We start from the raw sequence: 19,228 nt of genomic DNA, 5'->3' as shown, positions 1-19,228 counted from the left end.
TGAAACAAAGAGTAAATAGTTGAGGCCTGAGGTGAATTAAACTTTTGGATTTGATTTTCGTGTCTGAAATGCAGAGGCATCAACGGTTCAGAGTGAGCCGAAAGTTAAATACACTCTTAAATAATCAGGTTAAGATTTTATAATAGAAGAAAAGATCATGTTGGCAATTAGATTAGTAAAGGAGTTAATGGTAAACGGGTAGTAGCTACAGACAGACTTATTATTCTCTTTATGGTGCGCATTGACTATTAGTGCGTCTAGCTACAATTTAGCTTTGGTGTTATTTAACGTAAACATTCATGTTGGCAAACTAAGAATATTGTTGAGGTGAGACGAGACGATAGTGTTTACACTGCAAACCAGTTGTGAATGTAGATATCAGAATATAGGGTAATCAGCTGAAGCGTAGACTTCATTTCCTGTTCTTTTCCCCATTGACTGATTTCCATGTGTCCAAGATTTATCCTTATTGGATGTAAAATGTCGTCTGCTTTACTGTACATTCGCTATGTTTGGAATACTGCTTCAATATTTCGTAAATTTTTACTTCAAAAAAGTGAAATAATTCCATATCTAGGTAAATAAGTTTGTAGTAGTACACCTCTTGACTCGGAGAGGTAATATTTTGGTTTTCCCAACTTGTTCAAAATATATTGGCTACGAAATCTAGATCAAGTATCATAACAACGAGGCTCCGACGAGAATCGAACTCATGATCTCCTGTTTACGAGACAGGCCCTTAAACCACTAAAAACGGAGCCCTTGTTGTGAAGCGAGATTAAAGCTGAATATTTCAGTAATTTAACTCACTTGCACTTTTACCTTATTGTTTGCATATATGCACATCTCAAGCAACAATTATTTTTATTATTTCAAAATTTATTAGCTACGGAAACTAGATCAAGTATCATACCAACGAGGCTCCGACGTGAATCGAACTCATGATCTCCTGTTTACTAGACCGGCGCTTTAACCACTAAAAAACGGAGCCCTTGCTGTGAAGCGAGATTAATTCTGAATGTTTCAGTAATTTAACTCATTTGCACTTTTACCTTATTGTTTGCATATATGCATATCTCAAGCAACAATTACTTTTAGTTTTTAAAAATTTATTAGTTACGAAATCTAGATCAAGTATCATAACAACGAGGCTCCGACGAGAATCGAACTGATGATCTCCTGTTTACGAGACAGGCGCTTTAACCACTAAGCCACGGAGCCCGTGTTGTGAAGCGATATGAATGCTGAATATTTCAGTAATTTTACAAAATTTACTCGTTTGTATATTTACCCAATTGTTTGCAAATATGCATATCTCTGGCAACTATTATTTTTAGTTTTTCAAAATTAAATAGCAAAGAAAACTAGATCAAGTATCATAACAACGAGGCTCCGACGAGAATCGATTTCATGATCTCCTGTTTACGAGACAGGCGCTTAAACCACTAAAAAACGGAGCCCTTGTTGTGAAGCGAGATTAAAGCTGAATATTTCAGTAATTTAACTCACTTGCACTTTTACCTTATTGTTCGCATATATGCATATCTCAAGCAACAATTATTTTTACTTTTTCAAAATTTAATAGCTACGGAAATTAGTTCAAGTATTATAACAACGAGGCTCCGACGAGAATCGAACTCATGATCTCCTGTTTACTAGACAGGCGCTTTAACCACTAAGCCACGGAGACCTTATTGTGAAACGAGATTAATGCTGAATATTTCAGTAATTTAAATCATTTGCACTTTTACCTTATTGTTTGCATATATGGATATCTCTAGCAACAATTATTTTTAGTTTTTCAAAATATATTAGCTACGAAATCTAGATCAAGTATCATAACAACGACAATCGAACTCATGATCTCCTGTTTACGAGACCGGCGCTTTAACCACTAAAAAACGGAGCCCTTGTTGTGAAGCGAGATTAATTCTGAATGTTTCAGTAATTTAACTCATTTGCACTTTTACCTTATTGTTTGCACATATGCATTTCTCAAGCAACAATTACTTTTAGTTTTTCAAAATTTATTAGCTACGAAATCTAGATCAAATATCATAACAACGAGGCTCCGACGAGAATCGAACTCATGATCTCCTGTTTACGAGACAGGCGCTTAAACCACTAAAAAACGGAGCCCTTGTTTTGAAGCGAGATTAAAGCTGAATATTTTAGTAATTTAACTCACTTGCACTTTTTTCTTATTGTTCGCATATATGCATATCTCAAGCAACAATTATTTTTACTTTTTCAAAATTTAATAACTACGGAAATTAGTTCAAGTATTATAACAACGAGGCTCCGACGAGAATCGAACTCATGATCTCCTGTTTACTAGCCAGGCGCTTTAACCACTAAACCACGGAGACCTTGTTGTGAAACGAGATTAATGCTGAATATTTCAGTAATTTAACTCACTTGCACTTTTACCTTATTGTTTGCATATTTGCACATCTCAAGCAACAATTATTTTTAGTTTTTCAAAATTTAATACCTCCGAAACTTGTTCAAGTATCATAACAATGAGGCTCCGACGAAAATCGAACTCATGATCTCCTGTTTACGAGACATGCGCTTTAACCACTAAGCCACGGAGCCCTTGTTGTGAAGCGATATGAATGCTGCTTGTTTCAGTAATTTTACAAAATTTACTCGTTTGTAGTTTTACCCTATTGTTTGCATATATGCATATCTCTGGCAACTATTATTTTTAGTTTTTCAAAATTAAATAGCAAAGAAAACTAGATCAAGTATCATAACAACGAGGCTCCGACGAGAATCGAACTCATGATCTCCTGTTTACGAGACAGGCGCTTTAACCACTAAGCAACGGAGCCCTTGTTAAGCAGCTATATGAATGCTGAATATTTCAGTAATTTTACAAAATTTACTCGTTTGTAGTTTTACCCTATTGTTTGCATATATGCATATCTCAAGCAACAATTATTTTTATTATTTCAAAATTTATTAGCTACGGAAACTAGATCAAGTATCATACCAACGAGGCTCCGACGAGAATCGAACTCATGATCTCCTGTTTACGAGACAGGCGCTTAAACCACTAGAAAACGGAGCCCTTGTTGTGAAGCGAGATTAATTCTGAATGTTTCAGTAATTTAACTCATTTGCACTTTTACCTTATTGTTTGCACATATGCATATCTCAAGCAACAATTACTTTTAGTTTTAAAAAATTTATTAGCTACGATATCTAGACCATCTAGATCAAGTATCATAACAACGAGGCTCCGACGAGAATCGAACTGATGATCTCCTGTTTACGAGACAGGCGCTTTAACCACTAAGCCACGGAGCCCTTGTTGTGAAGCGATATGAATGCTGAATATTTCAGTAATTTTACAAAATTTACTCGTTTGTATATTTACCCTATTGTTTGCATATATGCATATCTCTAGCAACAATTATTTTTAGTTTTTCAAAATATATTAGCTACGAAATCTAGATCAAGTATCATAACAACGAGGCTCCGACGAGAATCGAACTGATGACCTCCTGTTTACGAGACAGGCGCTTTAACCACTAAGCCACGGAGCCCTTGTTGTGAAGCGATATGAATGCTGAATATTTCAGTAATTTTACAAAATTTACTCGTTTGTATATTTACCCAATTGTTTGCAAATATGCATATCTCTGGCAACTATTATTTTTAGTTTTTCAAAATTAAATAGCAAAGAAAACTAGATCAAGTATCATAACAACGAGGCTCCGACGAGAATCGATTTCATGATCTCCTGTTTACGAGACAGGCGCTTAAACCACTAAAAACGGAGCCCTTGTTGTGAAGCGAGATTAAAGCTGAATATTTCAGTAATTTAATTCACTTGCACTTTTACCTTATTGTTCGCATATATGCATATCTCAAGCAACAATTATTTTTACTTTTTCAAAATTTAATGGCTACGGAAATTAGTTCAAGTATTATAACAACGAGGCTCCGACGAGAATCGAACTCATAATCTCCTGTTTACTAGACAGGCGCTTTAACCACTAAGCCACGGAGACCTTATTGTGAAACGAGATTAATGCTGAATATTTCAGTAATTTAAATCATTTGCACTTTTACCTTATTGTTTGCATATATGGATATCTCTAGCAACAATTATTTTTAGTTTTTCAAAATATATTAGCTACGAAATCTAGATCAAGTATCATAACAACGACAATCGAACTCATGATCTCCTGTTTACGAGACCGGCGCTTTAACCACTAAAAAACGGAGCCCTTGTTGTGAAGCGAGATTAATTCTGAATGTTTTAGTAATTTAACTCATTTGCACTTTTACCTTATTGTTTGCACATATGCATTTCTCAAGCAACAATTACTTTTAGTTTTTCAAAATTTAATAGCTCCAGAAACTAGTTCAAGTATCATAACAACGAGGCTCCGACGAGAATCGAACTCATGATCTCCTGTTTACTGGACAGGCGCTTTAACCACTAAGCCACGGAGACCTTGTTGTGAAACGAGATTAATGCTGAATATTTCAGTAATTTAAATCATTTGCACTTTTACCTTATTGTTTGAATATATGCATATCTCTAGCAACAATTATTTTTAGTTTTTCAAAATTTATTAGCTACGAAATCTAGATCAAATATCATAACAACGAGGCTCCGACGAGAATCGAGCTCATGATCTCCTGTTTACGAGACAGGCGCTTAAACCACTAAAAAACGGAGCCCTTGTTTTGAAGCGAGATTAAAGCTGAATATTTTAGTAATTTAACTCACTTGCACTTTTTTCTTATTGTTCGCATATATGCATATCTCAAGCAACAATTATTTTTACTTTTTCAAAATTTAATAACTACGGAAATTAGTTCAAGTATTATAACAACAAGGCTCCGACGAGAATCGAACTCATGATCTTCTGTTTACTAGACAGGCGCTTTAACCACTAAACCACGGAGACCTTGTTGTGAAACGAGATTAATGCTGAATATTTCAGTAATTTAACTCACTTGCACTTTTACCTTATTGTTTCCATATTTGCACATCTCAAGCAACAACTATTTTTAGTTTTTCAAAATTTAATACCTCCGGAAACTAGTTCAAGTATCATAACAACGAGGCTCCGACGAAAATCGAACTCATGATCTCCTGTTTACGAGACATGCGCTTTAACCACTAAGCCACGGAGCCCTTGTTGTGAAGCGATATGAATGCTGCTTGTTTCAGTAATTTTACAAAATTTACTCGTTTGTAGTTTTACCCTATTGTTTGCATATATGCATATCTCTGGCAACTATTATTTTTAGTTTTTACCTATCCGAGTGACGTATGTCACGGAGAGGTTCTAAAATCGACAGGCGTGTCGGGGTGTGTGTGTGTGTGTGTGTGTGTGTCTGTCTGTTGTTATTGACTTACACCCCAGGGGAGCGCGTTCGCAGTTTCCGAATCGAAGCAAATGTGTTCGCTATTTCCGGACCGCATTCACAGTTTCCGGAAAATTCAAAACTTGAGGCTATCCACAATTCAACTAGCCACTATTACTTCATCTGACTAGTCAATTATCCATTCCACATGAACACCAATCTGCATTCATTGGCTTCTTACACCACCATCTGCTGGGCGTTGTTTTTGTCTATCCCACATAGACACCAGTCTGTATTTACTTGCTTCTAACACCACCATCTTCTGGTCATTGTCCAACCCACATGGACACCAGTCTGTACACACTGGCTTCTAACACCACCATCTTCTGGTCTTTGTTTTTGTCCATCCCACATGGACACCAGTCTGTACTTACTGGCTTCTAACACCACCATCTTCTGGTCATTGTCCATCCCACATGGACACCAGTCTGTACACACTGGCTTCTAACACCACCATCTTCTGGTCTTTGTTTTTGTCCATCCCACATGGACACCAGTCTGCACACCTGGCTTCTACTCCAACATCATCCTTAAGGTTAAGACATACGCGGCGATCAGCTAGGGTTACGAGAAACGTCTAGCCTCCCTAAGGTGGGGTGTCCACCAAAGGTGTTCGCAATTGCGGTTGTTCTTGCTTTTAACTGTAGTTCGACACCCTTATATACTACCTATTTTAGTAAGGCGAAGCAACCGGCGTATGCTTCATTTCAAACGCCAATATTAGTCAAGTCTCTCAAGAATGTTTAATTGTTCTTTTTTAAAACGATGTAACGTTCAATAAGGCGAATAACTAACGAAGAAAATGTTAAATATTAATTATATTTATTTTAATCTTTAATATAATCATGTTTCTCAATTCAAAATTAATACGGAAAGAGTTAAAAAGCAGCCCATGTTTTTGTCTGTGTGTGTCCGTCCGTTGTTACAGTAGTGCGCTGCGTTAGAAGTTCGTTTTGTTTTGATGTGTAAAGAAATCCTACAGAACCATAATATTCCCTTTATCCTTAATATAAAGTGAATATGTGGAAATATTTTTCGTAATTATGATGCATTTCGTACTTTTGTAGCTTTAAAGCTCTATTTCATTTTGATATTCCAAAGATGTTTTTAAATATTATTATTTAAAATGGATGTTTATATATTACTTAAGCTATACTAGATCTGTTTATAGCATAATCCTTTCTTAAGTGAATACAAGCACAACGCTATTATGATGGTCAAATGAACTTTTATTTGTCAATAGGCCTAGTGAACCAAAAAGTAAACGCTTGGTTTTTGTTTCTGTAATGCAGAGACATTAACGGTTCAGAGTGAGCCGAAAGTTAAATACACTTTTAAATAATTAGGCTTAAATTTTATAATCATGGTGGAAATCTGGGCCGCGTTCAGCAGAGCCCAGCGCTGTGAACAGTGTCCTACATAACGGGATTTTGTTTATGAATTTTGACGTCATGGTGCTCAGCGCTGGGCTAGCGCAGTCTTCAAAGAAAATAGTCGGATTTTTGGATAACGTGACGTAAAACGCGTAGTTCTCAGCTTGGCGAAAAACCCATGGAGGAATTAATACAAATAGATTGATGATTCTGATGGGACTATAACTATTTCATTGGCGTGAAATCAGTTGATCACGCGAGAATTTTAAGAGATATGTTAGTTTCTAATTTTAATTATAAAAGTTGTTATCTATCTCTATAAATATGTTTACATAAATTTTTGTTAAGCCTTGGTACCTTGCACGCTTTATTGCGCTAGCGTCATTTATAAAACGCGGATGACCGGAGAAAAGCTATGACGACAGAGCACACCGGTAAACATTTCCAAAATCCGCTGTCTTTTTTGGTGAGCTCTGCTGAACGCAGCCCAGACCAGTGAAAGGTCTGATCGTAATCGGATTATAGCTTCGTGTTTTCATGCTTTTTATGATGCGCATTTACTTTCAGTGTGTGTAGCCACAAATAAGCTTTGGTGTTATGTAACGTTAACAGTCATGTTGACAAAACTAAGAAAATCGTTGAGGTGAAACGAGAGGATAGTGTTTACATGGCAACCCGGTTGTGAATATGGCTTTGAACATAGAGGGCATACAGTTGAGGAGTAGAAAATTGGGCCTTTACAAACACGTAAAGGTAATATCCCTCCAAAGTTGTATCTCTCCATTTCCCGTTTTTCCCCCATCGGATTATTTTAATGTGTACAAGTATATCATTATTGGATGTAAAATGTCGTCTGATTTACAGTATATTTGCTATGCTTTGTATACTGCTTTAATATTTCATAAATTTTAACTTAAGAAACATTTCCATATCTGGGTAAATAAGTTTTTAAGTAGTCGTCTTGACTCGGAGAGGTAATATTTTGGTTTTCCCAACTTGTTCAAAATTAAATAGCAAAGAAAACTAAATCAAGTATCATAACAACGAGGCTCCGACGAGAATCGAACTCATGATCTCCTGTTTACGAGACAGGCGCTTTAACCACTACGCCACGGAGCCCTTGTTAAGCAGCGATATGAATACCGAATATTTCAGTAATTTTACAAAATTTACTCGTTTGTAGTTTTACCCTATTGTTTGCATATATGCATATCTCAAGCAACAATTATTTTTATTTTTTCAAAATTTATTAGCTACGGAAACTAGATCAAGTATCGTACCAACGAGGCTCCGACGAGAATCGAACTCATGATCTCCTGCTTACAAGACAGGCGCTTTAACCACTAAGCCACGGAGACCTTGTTGAGAAGCGAGATTAATGCTGAATATTTCAGTAATTTAACTCATTTGCACTTTTACCTTATTTTTTGCATATATGGATATCTCTTGCAACAATTATTTTTAGTTTTTCAAAATTTATTAGCTACGAAATCTAGATCAAGTATCATAACAACGACAATCGAACTCATGATCTCCTGTCTACGAGACAGGCGCTTTAACCTTTAAAAAACGGAGCCCTTGTTGTGAAGCGAGATTATTTCTGAATGTTTCAGTAATTTAACTCATTTGCACTTTTACCTCATTGTTTGCATATATGCATATCTCAAGCAACAATTACTTTTAGTTTTTAAAAATTTATTAGCTACGAAATCTAGATCAAGTATCATAACAACGAGGCTCCGACGAGAATCGAACTGATGATCTCCAGTTTACTAGACAGGCGCTTTAACCACTACGCCACGGAGCCCTTGTTGTGAAGCGAGATTTTTGCTGAATAATATAGTAATTTAACTCATTTGCACTTTTACCGTATTGTTTGCATATATGCATATCTCAAGCAACTATTATTTTTAGTTTTTCAAAATTAAATAGCTAAGAAAACTAGTTCAAGTATCATTCTAGAGGGCCGGTAGGCCCTTCTAGATAAGATTCCACACCCTCCCGTAATGTTAAATGAAAATTCACAGATTTAAGGCGATTTTCCCATAGGAATAACATGGGGTTTTTGGTGCTCCTGTACATAGAATGATTTAAAAACTACATGGAAGTTAGCTTTCGGAATACATTAAAATTAACAAGTAACTATTCAAGGTGTGCCTTTTTCAAGTTTCATCAAATTTAATTAAGTCTAAGTATGTTAATTTAATTAAAAATATAAGTACCTCAAAAGATTATTCTAAGGTGGACGACGCTAATTGTTCGTTACTCTACAGTAGACGACGCTAATTGTTCGTTACTCTACAGTAGACGACGCTAATTTGCCATTTCACTGCCTTGAAACTTTAACTTGACATTTTTCAATAAATATAACACTATATTTATTAAAAACGTCTCTAGCGGGTCTAATTTTCGTTTAATTATGTGTCTCGGTTGAAATTCTATACTTAAGATACCTTTTTAATTTATATTTTAGATGTTAGTTTCGACCAAGGCTTAAGTTGCCTTACTTAGGCCATGGATTTATAATAGAAGCTTACGCTTCATGGATATTTCCCTGTAGCCTTCAGTAAGGCATTTTGATTTTAAACACATTAATGTCACAAAAATTCGCGCGGGTGGGGACTGGGTTGGCTGATGACGTAGAAATTGAGGCAAACTTTTTTCTTTTGGCGCGCGTGCTATTCAAAATTAGAACTCGATCACGTGAAAAACTTCAACCCCCCTCTGAATTTGCCTCAAATTCTACGTCACAAACGCGAGTGCCAGGCTGGTACGATTTCAGACGAGGAATAAATGTTGTGCGCGTTTTAAGGTGAGTGAAATATCCAGGAAGCGTAAGCTTCTATTATAAATCCATGCTTAGGCAGACCATTTTTTTGCTCCGTTTTATTAATGACGAGCTAAGGCTATAAATAGCCATACAGCTCCAAGTAGACAAGACAACAAGTGAGTCTATGCAATGGGTGATTGTAAAAGCTGGAAGGATAGATGGATCAGTGTTGGAAATAAGGATATTTTTAAAACTGGACCTGTGGCCTAGGTATTTTAATTAAAATAACTGTCCACGGTGCCAATCACTGTAAACGTACAAGGGCAGTGCACGCAATGTCATGGATAATTGCAATCGTAAAGTGGACTGTAAAAGATACGGCTTTGATAGTTTAAAATCGTGGCAGGTTTGTTTTGAAGTTGACTATAAAATCTCGGGTTCTAAAACGAATTAAGAGCCGTATCATATAAGAATTAGTAGAAGTGTAGAACCATTTTTAACCTCGTCCTAGAAGTGAAAAATTTCGCATTTCAGGCAAATATTATTTTATAATAGATTAATACAAATAAAGACTGAAGGAACAGATATTATATAAAAAAGGACTTGGTTTGCCCAAGCTTAAAAAACAAAACGATAAGAGTTTTTTCCAGTTGACTGAAGCGCGGATATTTTATTTTTCTATTTAATTTTAAAGACAATCTGTATTTTACTACTCTTTAATTCAATCTCCTGATTTTACTGGTAATGGATTTATTTCCTATAAATTAATTGAAATAAAATATTACTTATCTCAGATTTTTCATGATAAAATGATTACGAAAATGGAATTGTTGTTGAATAATCTGAGATAAGATATTTTATTTCAATTTATTTATAGGAGATAAATCCATTACCAGTAAAATCAGGAGATTGAATCAAAGAGTAGTAAAATACAGATTGTCTTTAAAATTATATAGAAAAATAAAATATCCGCGCCTCAGTCAACTGGAAAAAACTCTTATCGTTTTGTTTTTTAGGCTTGGGCAAACCAAGTCCTTTTTTATATAATAACAACGAGGCTCTGACGAAAATCGAACTTATGATCTCCTGTTTACAAGACAGGCGCTTTAACCACTAAAAAACGGAGCCCTTGTTGTGAAGCGATTTTAATGCTGAATAATTCAGTAATTTAACTCATTTGCACTTTTGCCTTATTGTTTCCATAAATGCATATCTCAAGCTACAATTATTTTTATTTTTTAAAAATTTATTAGCTACGAAATCTAGATCAAGTATCATAACAACGAGGCTCCGACGAGAATAGAACTCATGATCTTCTGTTTACAAGACAGGCGCTTTAACCACTAAGCCACGGAGACCTTGTTGTGAAGCGAGATTAATGCTGAATATTACAGTAATTTAACTCATTTGCACTTTTACACTTGTTTGCATATATGCACATCTCAAGCAACAAATATTTTTAGTTTTTCAAAATTTAATAGCTACGGAAACTAGTTCAAGTATCATAACAACGAGGCTCCGACGAAAATCGAACACATGATCTCCTGTTTATAAGACAGGCGCTTTAACCACTAAACCACGGAGCCCTTATTGTGAAGCGAAATTAATGCTGAATATTTCAGTAATGTAACTCATTTGCACTTTTACCTTATTGTTTGCATATATGCATATCTCAAGCAACAATTATATTTAGTTTTTCAAAATTTAATAGCTACGGAAACTAGTCCAAGTATCATAACAACGAGGCTCCGACGAGAATCGAACTCATGATCTCCTGTTAACTAGACAGGCGCTTTAACCACTAAGCCACGGAGCCCTTGTTGTGAAGCGAAATTAATGCTGAATATTTCAGTAATTTATGGATTCTAAAACCACCCTTGACAACTTTATTCTTTATAGAATTAACTATTAGTTGGATCTCTTTGAAATTTTAACCACAAGGTTAGGGCGCAAATTTTAGTTCACTGACAAAATTTCAAAACAGCAAACACAATACGAAAAAAGTTACGGCCAATGAAAGAACCTTCCTTATGAATTAGAGGCAGTATGAAGTCTTATTTAAGAAAACGACCGCTCTCCTAGAATAAGAGACATTTTCTTTATCAAATACCGAATAATTAGGCCTTGGTAAATCTTTCCCTACAGGATTTCTCGCGATAATTTAAGCCTAGTATTCGCGAATAGTTTACCCCAATGCTCGCGAATAGTTTACCCCAATGCTGGCGAATAGTTTACCCCAATGCTCGCAAATACTAGGCTTAACTAATCGCAATTAATTTTGTAGTAAACCCATTCACGAATAGTTAGTACAATAGAAGGAGAAGCTCCTAAATTTTAAAATATCTCTCCTCCTTTGGTGGCCAAGAATTTCTTAAAATTGTCACTTGCTGGTAGTTTTTTATGGAAGACAAATAAAATTGGTTTTTTTTTTTTAAATAAGGCGAGTCTGTCTACTCTGTAAAGAAAGCTACAGTGCCGAAGACCTTAATTTTTGGTAGTCGATCTTTAACCAAATAGTTCAGTATTCCATATTCGTATCGAATACTGAAATTGATTCAAACAGTTAACCGCACACTTCTAAAAATAACCTATGAGGGCGGCCTCTTTCATGTGAACGTTACTCTTCAATTAATTTATAATCTATTCCAGTAGTGCAGTCCTAATCTTTAGCCCATTTTACCTACTTTATGGTTCGTACTACAGATATTAGTTCTTATTTTTGTACAACGACTCAATATTGTACAAGATATTCAAGTCAAAAACTGGGAAATATATATATATATATATAAACCTGTAAAGCTAAAAATTTTATCTTTTTGTACCTTTAAGGTTAGGCAATCCCGGTCTGTATGACCCAGCTTACGGCATTCGAAACATTTTCTTTCGTAGGGTTTTACGCGCCCTCCACTTCCACCGCGTCTTCCTCGACCTTGACGACCACCGCGGCCATAATGGTTCACGTTCACTACACAATTACCGCTAAAACTAGCTCCAGATAAGGCTTCCATTATCTTAAGCCTAGGCCAGAAAAGAGCAAGTTTCAATAACTTAATAAATTAACTTCGATTACTTTGTTACACTCAATTTTTAAACTTGTCTTTATGTTTAAATATTAAGTTGTTAAATATATGCCTACATAAAGAAATGTTTTTATTCTAAACTTAAAACAAATTTTAGCATAAGACTTACTTGCGTTGTTCCAACAAGAAAGGATCAAAGTTTGAATTTGACAGTTATGTCTAACAATGGTCAACCTGGGTGGATTTTTACCAACAAAGAACCTATTACAGGTTGGCCAACACTAAACCACAGCCCACTCGATCACACAAGTTGCGTGCTAATTGCGTGACCAAGTGAGCTGTGACAAAACCTACTTAATATTTCCTCTTTTTTTGGAAATGCAGTGGTGCAGCTAATGTAAAATTTTCTGCTCCCCTTCTTTTTAAGGCATAACTTTCAAATTCCACTTCTCTCGGCGGAACTTTACGGGTGCCTTTAGGTTCGTATACGCATATAAAGATTTATTATTATTAAATAACTAGGCCTATACTTTAAAAAACTTTCTTTAACACATTTATTTCTAAAATCATCTTTTTATGCTTCACATTTAGTATCCTTACGTTTTTAAAACCACGTTAAGCCTACTTTAGCTCATTTCAGTTTACTGTATGTTCACATTATTTTTTTGGGTTTTCTTTCCTACATTATCAAAATCTGTGAGTTTGACAAATACAAAAGGTTCTGTGTGCATTTTTGTAAATTAAAAGGGATCTGTGTGTACCTTTGTAAATCAAAAAGGATCTGTGGTACCTTTACCAAAACAAAAGATTCTGTGTGTTCTTTCGCAAACTAAAAAGGATCTGGGCGTACCTTTCCATATCCAAAGGGTTCCTGTAGAAAAGAATCATACTTACGTGATCTATTAATAAAACATGTCTTAGTGGACAAAGACTAGAAAAAGTAAATGATAAGAGAAGAATATGGAATGACCGAAGTAACAGATATTAAATTTTTTCAGCTTAAAGACATGATTATACAAGTTGGAAAAACCAAAATATTACCTCTCCGAGTCAAGAGGTCTACTACTACAAACTTATTTACCTAGATATGGAATTATTTCTCTTTTTTAAAGTAAAAATTTACGAAATATTGAAGCAGTATTCCAAGCATAGCGAATAATACAGTAAAGCAGACGACATTTTACATACAATAAGGATAAATCTTGGACACATGGAAATCAGTCAATGGGGAAAAGATCAGGAAATGAAGTCTACGCTTCAGCTGTTTACCGTATATTCTGATAGCTACATTCACAACTGGTTTGCAGTGTAAACACTATCGTCTCGTCTCACCTCAACAATATTCTTAGTTTGCCAACATGAATTTTAACGTTAAATAACACCAAAGCTAAATTGTAGCTAGACGTACTAATAGTCAATGCATAACATAAAGAGAATAAAAAGTCTGTAGCTACTACCCGTTTACCATTAGCCTTTTACTATTCTAATTGCCACCATGATATTTTCTTCTATTATAAAATCTTAACCTGATTATTTAATAGTGTATTTAACTTTCGGCTCACTCTGAACCGTTGATGTCTCTTCATTTCAGACACGAAAATCAAAGCCCAACGTTTACTTCACCTCAGGCCTCAATTATTTACTCTTAGTTTCACTAAGCCTATTACGGATGATACTTAATATACCCGCCGGAGTCTAGGTCTTAGGTTTCTTCATGAAATCACTAAAGCAAGGATTATTCTATATACAGATGTAGTATAGCTTAAGTAATATATAAACAGCCATTTCAAATAACAATATTAAAAAAAATCTTTGGAATATCAAAATGAAACAGAGCTTTAAAGCTACAAAAGTACTAAATGCATAATAATTACGAAAAATACTTCCACATATTCACTTTATATTATGGAAAAAGGGAATATTAAGGTTCTGTATGATTTCTTAACACGTCAACACAAGGCTAACTGCTAACGCGACGCACTAGTGTAACAATGGACGGACACACACAGACAAAAACATAGACTGCTTTTTAACTCTTTCCGTATTAATTTTGAGTTGAGAAACAAGATTATCTTTAATATTTAAATAAATATAATAATTTTTAATTATTTTAATCTTCAATAATTAACATTAATAATAGTTAAATCGTTTAAAATAAAGTTATACCTATTATCATCTCAAACTTTGCTAATATTGACGTTTAAAGTGAAGGGTACCCCTCTTGCCCGCTTTCTTCACATTTTGGGGTATATATACGATTCGTTTCCATTATAATAGTAAGGAAAAAGCGCAATTGCGAAAACCTTTGGTGGCGATCCCACCTTAGGGAGGCTAGACGTTTCTCGTAACCCTAGCTGATCGCCGCGTATATCCTAAAATCAAACGATGATAATGGAGTAGAAGCCAATGAGACAGATTGGTGTCTATGTGGAATAGAAGGAAGACCAGTAGATGGTGGTGTTTAGAAGCCAGAATGTACAGACTGGTGTCCAAGTGGGATGGACAAAGACCAGAAGATGGTGGTGATTAGAAGCCAGAATGTACAGACTGGTGTCCATGTGGGATGGACGAAGATCAAAAGATGGTGGTGATTAGAAGCCAGTAAGTACAGACTGGTGTCCGTGTTGGATGGACAAAGACCAGAAGATGGTGGTGTGAGAACTCAAGTAGAGGAGCCATTTCCGTGACTGTGAAAGCAGTTCGGAAATGGCGAAAACGTTTGCTCCGATTTGGAAACTGCGAACGCGGTCACGTGGGTGTAACAACAGACACACACACACACCCAGACATGTCCTACATTGCTTATGAGGACCGAGTTTAAAAAGTCACTTACGGGGACATTTAGAAAACGCAATATCTCCTCCGCTTTTATCGTAAAATCGAAAATATATTTCACTTTTATGACTTGTTTCAAATTGCATCTTAAAATGAATTCCAAATATTTTTAAAGGAAACTTTTACATAATTTTCTTTACATTCTTTATGGGGACCAAAATCTATGACGTATTTCCGGTTAACTTTGTCCCCGTAAGAATAGCAATACACTTATATTCTCTAAGCTTCAGTTATGGGTAACAAAATGTCTCAATTCAAAAGTAAACTGAATTTAATACGTTAATACGATAAGCATAAGGCGTAATCAAGTAGCTGATATTGCCAAGATTCATTTCGAAAACTTAAAAATAAAACTTGTATAAATTTAGAAAAATCATAAATATTAATACGAAACCTCAAGAAACAAACTATTAAAAACTTAAAACTTGGAACAATGATCCACCTACCAAATGTTAAATAAAATTCAATTAAAATGGTATATATCAAAATGTTCATCAAAAACAAAAATCATTAAAGAACGTTGGAACAATGGCCTCATAGAGGATGGTAAAATTCAATTTTAGAAACAATTAAAAAATATATAGGCCCTATTAAAAATAAAAACTATTTTTAGTGCTTTGTACGATACCTTTCGAACTTTACTAATTTTCATCATTAGTCCCCGAAAAGTATTTCAAAATCAAAAATTAGACACAAAATTGGGTAAATTATAAATTTCAAGTTAAAGGTTTTTTTTAATAATTTTATACACGACAAAATTCGAAGTTAACTTTTATTCATCCATATGAAAGATAATTAAAAACGTTGGGAATTGGGTCCCCATAGCGGATGTAGTAATTCAAATTTAAACACAAAATGTAATTTATTACAGATTTAAATTTAACAGAAAGACATCAAAAACACGAAGATATTTCTACTTCGTTAAACGATATCTAAATAAATCGCATTATTTTCACCAAAAGCAAAAAACATGAAAAACCGTTGGGTCAAAGGTCCCCGTAAGGGATTTAAAAATCCTAAATTAGACACAAAATGGTGTAAATTTTAAATTTTAAGTAAAAGTTCTTTTTTGAATAATACTATACACGACAACCTTCGAAGTTAACTTTTATTCATCCATATGAGAGATGATAAAAAAATGTTGGGAATGGGGTCCCCATAGCGGATGTAGTAATTCAAATTTAAACACAAAATGTGATTTACTACAGATTTCAATTTAACAGAAGGAAATCAAAAACACGAAGATATTTCTACTTTGTTATACGATATCTAGATAAATCGCATTATTTTCACTAGAAGCGAAAAACATGAAAAACCGTTGGCTCAAAGGTCCCCGTAAAGGGTTTAAAAATCCAAAATTTAACACAAAATGGTGTAAATTTTAAATTTCAAGTAAAAGGATTTTTTGAATAATACTATACACGACAACCTTCGAAGTTAACTTTTATTCATCCATATGAAAGATAATAAAATAATGTTGCGAATGGGGTCCCCATAGCGGGTGTATTAATTCAAACTTAAACACAAAATATGATTTACTACAGATTTCAATTTGACAGAAGGAAATCAAAAACACGAAGATATTTCTACTTCGTTTTACGATGCCTAGATAAATCGCATTAGTTTCACTAGAAGCAAAAAACATGAAAAACCGTTGGCTCAAAGGTCCCCGTAAAGGGTTTAAAAATCCAAAATTAGACACAAAATGGGGTAAATTTTAAATTTCAAGTAAAAGGTTTTTTTGAATAATACTATACACGTCAACCTTCGAAACTAACTTTTACTCATCCATATGAAAGATAATAAAAAAACGTTGGGAATGGGGTCCCCATAGCGGATGTAGTAATTCAAATTTAAACACAAAAAGTTATTTATTACAAATTTCAATTTAACAGAAAGACATCAAAAACACGAAGATATTTCTATTTCGTTATACGATATCTAGATAAATCGAATTATTTTCACCAAAAGCAAAAACTATAAAAACCGTTGGCTCAAAGGTCCCCGTAAAGGGTTTTAAAATCCAAAATTAGACACAAGATTGTGGAAATTTTAAATTTCAAGTAAAAGGTTTTTTTTGAACACGACAACCTTCGAAGTTAACTTTTATTCATCCATATGAAAGATAATAAAAAAATGTTGGGAATGGGGTCCCCATAGCGGATGTATTAATTCAAACTTAAACACAAATGTGATTTACTGCAAATTTAAATTTAACAGAAAGACATCAAAAACACGAAGATATTTCTACTTCGTTATACGATATCTAGATAAATCGCATCATTTTCACTAGAAGCAAAAAACAATAAAAACCGTTGGCTCAAAGGTCCCCGTTAAGGGCTTAAAAATCCAAAATTAGACACAAAATGCTGTATATTTTAAATTTCAAGTAAAAGGTTTTTTTTTTGGAACACGACAACCTTCGAAGTTAACTTTTATTCATCCATATGAAAGATAATAAAATAATGTTGCGAATGGGGTCCCTATAGCAGGTGTATTAATTCAAACTTAAACACAAAATATGATTTACTACAGATTTCAATTTAACAGAAGGAAATCAAAAACACGAAGATAGTTCTACTTCGTTTTACTATGCCTAGATAAATCGCAATATTTTCACTAGAAGCAAAAAACATGAAAAACCGTTGGCTCAAAGGTCCCCGTAAAGGGTTTAAAAATCCAAAATTAGACACAAAATGGGGTAAATTTTAAATTTCAAGTAAAAGGTTTTTTTGAATAATACTATACACGACAACCTTCGAAACTAACTTTTGCTCATCCATATGAAAGATAATAAAATGTTGGGAATGGGGTCCCCGTAGCGGATGTAGTAATTCAAATTTAAACAAAAAATATTATTTATTACAACAGAAAGACATCATTCGTTATACGATATCTAGATAAATCGCATTATTTTCACTAGAAGCAAAAAACATGAAAAACCGTTGGCTCAAAGGTCTCATGTCATAGCCCACTCGATCACGCGCATCACGACGCAAGCTGCTTCCGCTATAAAAGCAAGCTCGTGGGCTATGCTCATGCTTATGCATAAGGTCCGTTGGAATAAATAATATAAAAGTAAGGAATGGAAACGTTTCCTGATACCTGCCTTCCGCAGTATAAATGTCATCTTACCATAATTTGCAAAAAAAATCCGATATTTGTGAAGACATGGATTTTTCCCTATCTTCGCTTGAAACGTGAGTAGTGCTGTACGAGCAGCTTGCTCCTGGATCTGGTTCTGAAAGAAATGATGATAATGACATGGTAAATACATTACGAAACCTTAGCAAAATTTAAACTTACCAAAATTTGCAAAACGCGAACCTACATCAGTTGCGACAGAAGTAAATTCACTTCTAGTTGCGATTAAAGGGTCCTCACAGTCTTGCTTATCAGGTGTGGGATTATTGGCTTCAGAAGGTAGGCTGGTAGGTACAGTCAACATAAATAGACATAAGACTTGGGTGTCCTCAAACTTAAGTGTTGCATATCTGTCGATTCCGCTCGTGCTGATAAAACTATTTAAAATTTTACCGTATTCAGTTATCACGACATCGGGTCGTGAAAATGAAAAACCCATAAACGTTTACTTTGACAATCTTTGTTTTTAAAAAAGCACAAAAGAAGTCGCGACACAACCCTCAAGGTTTGATGAGACCCCATAGTAATTGGATATTTAGACCAAGCCCTGACATAAAATCGGGTGTTGACTCACCAAAACTGTTTTAGCGATAGTTATCACATATCATAACTCACTGAAAATGTTGCAGAATTTGCCCCCATATCCGTTAGGATTTGTTATATGACGACTCAATAAGTACATACATTTCAGA

General features: G+C 34.6%; 10 non-coding genes across 10 annotated transcripts; all 10 read right to left on the bottom strand.

Moving 5' to 3' along the window:
* Positions 1 to 1,148: 1,148 nt before the first annotated feature.
* Positions 1,149 to 1,221, bottom strand: TRNAT-CGU (transfer RNA threonine (anticodon CGU)). The gene has a single exon. It is a non-coding gene; the product is annotated as a tRNA-Thr (tRNA).
* Positions 1,222 to 1,617: 396 nt separating this feature from the next.
* Positions 1,618 to 1,691, bottom strand: TRNAT-AGU (transfer RNA threonine (anticodon AGU)). Its single transcript has one exon. It is a non-coding gene; the product is annotated as a tRNA-Thr (tRNA).
* An 834-nt stretch (positions 1,692 to 2,525) lies between these two features.
* Positions 2,526 to 2,598, bottom strand: TRNAT-CGU (transfer RNA threonine (anticodon CGU)). Its single transcript has one exon. It is a non-coding gene; the product is annotated as a tRNA-Thr (tRNA).
* A 166-nt stretch (positions 2,599 to 2,764) lies between these two features.
* On the bottom strand, positions 2,765 to 2,837 carry TRNAT-CGU (transfer RNA threonine (anticodon CGU)). The gene has a single exon. It is a non-coding gene; the product is annotated as a tRNA-Thr (tRNA).
* Positions 2,838 to 3,242: 405 nt separating this feature from the next.
* Positions 3,243 to 3,315, bottom strand: TRNAT-CGU (transfer RNA threonine (anticodon CGU)). The gene has a single exon. It is a non-coding gene; the product is annotated as a tRNA-Thr (tRNA).
* Positions 3,316 to 3,481: 166 nt separating this feature from the next.
* Positions 3,482 to 3,554, bottom strand: TRNAT-CGU (transfer RNA threonine (anticodon CGU)). The gene has a single exon. It is a non-coding gene; the product is annotated as a tRNA-Thr (tRNA).
* A 1,534-nt stretch (positions 3,555 to 5,088) lies between these two features.
* TRNAT-CGU (transfer RNA threonine (anticodon CGU)) lies at positions 5,089 to 5,161 on the bottom strand. The gene has a single exon. It is a non-coding gene; the product is annotated as a tRNA-Thr (tRNA).
* Positions 5,162 to 7,813: 2,652 nt separating this feature from the next.
* TRNAT-CGU (transfer RNA threonine (anticodon CGU)) lies at positions 7,814 to 7,886 on the bottom strand. Its single transcript has one exon. It is a non-coding gene; the product is annotated as a tRNA-Thr (tRNA).
* A 166-nt stretch (positions 7,887 to 8,052) lies between these two features.
* Positions 8,053 to 8,126, bottom strand: TRNAT-UGU (transfer RNA threonine (anticodon UGU)). The gene has a single exon. It is a non-coding gene; the product is annotated as a tRNA-Thr (tRNA).
* A 3,154-nt stretch (positions 8,127 to 11,280) lies between these two features.
* On the bottom strand, positions 11,281 to 11,353 carry TRNAT-AGU (transfer RNA threonine (anticodon AGU)). The gene has a single exon. It is a non-coding gene; the product is annotated as a tRNA-Thr (tRNA).
* Positions 11,354 to 19,228: the final 7,875 nt, after the last annotated feature.

The sequence above is a fragment of the Phalangium opilio genome, unplaced genomic scaffold (assembly GCF_054372755.1).
Source record: "Phalangium opilio isolate 3A_F unplaced genomic scaffold, DU_Popi_V2 ptg000101l_1, whole genome shotgun sequence".
NCBI classification, from domain to species: Eukaryota; Metazoa; Arthropoda; class Arachnida; order Opiliones; family Phalangiidae; genus Phalangium; species Phalangium opilio.
This window is presented reverse-complemented; position numbering and strand designations above follow the sequence as displayed.